Source organism: Triticum aestivum, chromosome 4D, assembly GCF_018294505.1.
Source record: "Triticum aestivum cultivar Chinese Spring chromosome 4D, IWGSC CS RefSeq v2.1, whole genome shotgun sequence".
NCBI lineage: Eukaryota > Viridiplantae > Streptophyta > Magnoliopsida > Poales > Poaceae > Triticum > Triticum aestivum.
Window position 1 is genome coordinate 91,580,443 of NC_057805.1, and position 4,989 is coordinate 91,585,431.

Below are 4,989 nucleotides of genomic sequence, written 5' to 3' on the forward strand. Positions count from 1 at the left end.
AGCAAGGGGGGATGGGATTGCATGGAGTAGTTATTAAGGAGATCACTCAGCATTCTGAGTTTTATCTTCTTCGGAATGTTCTTTTATCCATGAACGGGTAATCATAATTATGAAGCTCACAACATAGCTAAGTATGCTATTTCTTTGAGTGTGGGACGCCATATGTGGCCTGGAGTTCCCTATGAACACTACTCCACCCGTTTCTTTTTAGTTTGCATATAAGATCTGGTCAAAGTCAAACTTTGTAAAGTTTGACCAACTTTATAGAAAAAAATATCAAATCTACAATATTAAAGCTATATGATATGAAAATTAATTTCATGATGCATCTAACATTATTGATTTCATATTGTGAATCTTGATATTTTTTCTACAAACTTAGTCAAAGTTAACAAAGTTTGACTTTGACCAAATCTTATATGCAGACTAAAAAGAAACAGAGGGAGTACATCAATTCTTGTAAAATAAAGTTGATTAATAAAGCTTAGCGATGTTATCCTAAAAAAACTAGAGAAAAATGTAAATGATTCAAAATATTTAATCATTTCTTTGAATTGGTTCATCACGGTCGTATGGCACGTACAATGGTAATATCTTAGCGGTGCCGCGTAGAATAAATGCTGAGGTTGGAGAGACAAATCAGAACAAAAATTTTACCTTCTCTCAATTAAGAGACGATCACTTAGCACAACATCGCTTACCACATATTTAGCTATATCTAGTTACTAGAGATAAGACTAAGAGGTAATTCATTGTATATTAGTTTTATTGCCATATCTAAATTATACGGCAGGTCCCCGCAATTTTTTTTACATGGCAGGGATAAAATAAGAATGTCTTATAAACCATTGTATATGCCCTTAAACACATGTAAGTTTTTTTCCTTCTTCACCACCACACAGCCCTGCACTTGCCCACGATTAATGACGTCATTGGGCATTGGCACCGATCTGATGATGATGGGTCAAAGTCCGAGTCCATAGGACTTTTTCGTCTAAAATGAAGAACCTTGTATTTTTGTGTCTTTCTTTTCCTGCATGGGGAAGAATCATGAGTTATACGTTCGATCTGATGATGAATTGATGATGATGGGTCAAAGTCCGAGTCCATAGGACTTTTTCGTCTAAAATGAAGAACCTTGTATTTTGTGTCTTTCTTTTCCTCCATGGGGAAGAATCATGAGTTATACGTTCTCTACTTGCAAGAAATATCAAGCAAGGGGGATGGGATTGCATGGAGTAGTTATTAAGGAGATCACTCAGCATTCTGAGTTTTATCTTCTTCAAAATGTTCTTTTATCCATGAACGGTGTAATCATAATTATGAAGCTCACAACATTGCTAAGTATGTTATTTCTTTGAGTGTGGGATGCCATGTGTGGCCTGGAGTTCCCTATGAACACTACTCCATCCGTTTCTTTTTAGTTTGCATATAAGATCTGGTCAAAGTCAAACTTTGTAAAGTTTGACCAATTTTGTAGAAAAAAATATCAACATCTACAATATTAAAGCTATATGGTATGAAAATTAATTTCATGATGCATCTAACATTATTGATTTCATATTGTGAATCTTGATATTTGTTCTACAAACTTAGTCAAAGTTAACAAAGTTTGACTTTGACCAAATCTTATATGCAGACTAAAAAGAAACAGAGGGAGTACATCAATTCTTGTAAAATAAAGTTGATTAATAAAGCTTAGCGATGTTATCCTAAAAAAACTAGAGGAAAAATGTAAATGATTCAAAATATTTAATCATTTCTTTGAATTGGTTCATCACGGTCGTATGGCATGTACAATGGTAATATCTTAGCGGTGCCGTGTAGAATAAATGCTGAGGTGGGAGAGACAAATCAGAAGAAAAGGTTTACCTTCTCTCAATTAAGAGACGATCACTTAGCACGACATCGCTTACCACATATTTAGCTATATCTAGTTACTAGAGATAAGACTAAGATTTAATTCATTGTATATTAGTTTTATTGCCATATCTAAATTATATGGCAGGTCCCCGCAAATTTTTTTACATGGCAGGGATAAAATAGGAATGTCTTATAAACCATTGTATATGCCCTTAAACACATGTAAGTTTTTTTTCTTCTTCACCACCACACAGCCCTGCACTTGCCCACGATTAATGACGTCATTGGGCATTGGCACCGATCTGATGATGAATTGATGATGATGGGTCAAAGTCCGAGTCCATGGGACTTTTTCGTCTAAAATGAAGAATCTTGTATTTTTGTGTCTTTCTTTTCCTGCATGGGGAAGAATCATGAGTTATACGTTCTCTACTTGCAAGAAATATCAAGCAAGGGGGGATGGGATTGCATGGAGTAGTTATTAAGGAGATCACTCAGCATTCTGAGTTTTATCTTCTTCAAAATGTTCTTTTATCCATGAACGGCGTAATCATAATTATGAAGCTCACAACATTGCTAAGTATGTTATTTCTTTGAGTGTGGGACGCCATGTGTGGCCTGGAGTTCCCTATGAACACTACTCCATCCGTTTCTTTTTAGTTTGCATATAAGATCTGGTCAAAGTCAAACTTTGTAAAGTTTGACCAACTTTGTAGAAAAAAATATCAACATCTACAATATTAAAGCTATATGGTATGAAAATTAATTTCATGGTGCATCTAACATTAATTATTTCATATTATGAATCTTGATATTTTTTCTACAAACTTAGTCAAAGTTAACAAAGTTTGACTTTGACCAAATCTTATATGCAGACTAAAAAGAAACAGAGGGAGTACATCAATTCTTGTAAAATAAAGTTGATTAATAAAGCTTAGCGATGTTGTCCTAAAAAAACTAGAGAAAAATGTAAATGATTCAAAATATTTAATCATTTCTTTGAATTGGTTCATCACGGTCGTATGGCATGTACAATGGTAATATCTTAGCGGTGCCGCGTAGAATAAATGCTGAGGTGGGAGAGACAAATCAGAAGAAAAAGTTTACCTGCTCTTAATTAAGAGACGATCACTTAGCACGACATCACTTACCACATATTTAGCTATATCTAGTTACTAGAGATAAGACTAAGAGATAATTCATTGTATAATAGTTTTATTGCCATATTTAAATTATATGGCAGGTCCCCGCAATTTTTTTTACATGGCAGGGATAAAATAAGAATGTCTTATAAACCATTGTATATGCCCTTAAACACATGTATTTTTTTTCATCTTCACCACCACACAGCCCTGCACTTGCCCACGATTAATGACGTCATTGGGCATTGGCACCGATCTGATGATGAATTGATGATGATGGGTCAAAGTCCGAGTCCATGGGACTTTTTCGTCTAAAATGAAGAATCTTGTATTTTTTGTGTCTTCTTTTCCTGCATGGGGAAGAATCATGAGTTATACGTTCTCTACTTGCAAGAAATATACGTTGGGAGTAGATATCATTTCAAAGTCAAATTCGTAAGTGAAAAAACTACAGTTATTCGAGTTCAAAGTTTATACCTGCAAGGCTGCAACGTGATAACTGAAATATTGAGGCGAAAGCTAGAGCATTTTCATCTTCGGACATACTTTAACCGTGTCAATTAGTAATAGGTACTTCCTCCGTTCCCAAGTCTTTTTAGGCATTTCAATAAAAACTACATACAAATATATATAGATATATTTTAGAGAGAAAATTCACTCATTTTTCTTCGTATGTAGTCCGCATTGGAATCTCTAAAAAACTTATATTTAAGAACGGAGAAAGTATTTACTACTCGCTTCGTCCCAAAATATAGTGTCAAAAACACCCTTATATTATGGGACGGAGGGAGTAGTACTTAGGCCAACTCTAACCCATTCCTAAAACTTAGTGGAGTAAAAGGCTTAGTGAGTATATATATTCCACTAAGTTTTGGCCGGACCTAGCCGATCCCCTAAATATAATCGGGTAAATTTTTGTTTTTCTAAACTTTGCAATTCTAGTATAAATTGCAACTACATATTAGCACACATAGGCAAACCAAACATAAATTTGAATGTTCAATCAAATTACGAATATAGTTTACAAACAAATTTAAACACACCAGAAGGTTCAAATGTAGCAAATAGCATTTCATAGAACAACTAAGACTCACTTAGACGTTGCCAATGATGCTCAACAAGATCTTGTTGGAGCTGAGTATGAACTTGACAGTTCTCGATCTTGCAATGCTCCTCAAGAAATGTCAAGATCCTGTTTGTATCATACTCTGGCTCAACCGGAATCCTGTTGGTGATGTACCGAAAGTTCTCAGGCATATCTCTCTCGTCTTCAATGATCATGTTAGGCAATATGATGCAACGAGTCATGATTCTCCATAGAACCTTGGAGTTCCGGTACTCGGTAGGGCCACGAACAATTGCAAAGCGCTTCTGAGGCACACCGAAGACTCTTTCCACATCTTTCTTTGCAGCTTCTTGACATTGGGCAAAGTGAGTGTTTTTGCTACCTTTTGAACGCAGAATTGTATTGATCAAGGTGGACCATGATGGATATATGCCATCCGCAAGGTAGTAACCCATCGAGTAGTTGTGCCCGTTGACCGAGCAGTCGCAAGCGGAAGCTTCACCTTGTATAAGCCTGGAAAATAGAGACTCGATAGCACATTCAAGTCATTGTGAGAGCCAGGCAGACCAAAGAATAAATGCCATATCCAAAGATCCTTCGATGCAACTTCCTCAAGAATGATCGTTGGATTGTTAACGTGGCTTTTGTACTGACCCTTCCAACCTGGAAGACAATTCTTCCATCTCCAGTGCATACAGTCAAGTGATCCAAGCATCCCTGAGCATCATCTTGCTTCACTCTCAGTCATCAGCCTCTCGGTGTCTTCCTCGGTTGGTGCTCTCAAGTACTCCGGGCAAAAGACAATGGTCACTGCTTTGGTGAACCTTCGAACAGCCTCCAAGATTGTGTCATCGCCAATGCGTACATAGTCATCAACTGCATCGGCAGAACACCCATATGCCAAGACTCGAACAGCCG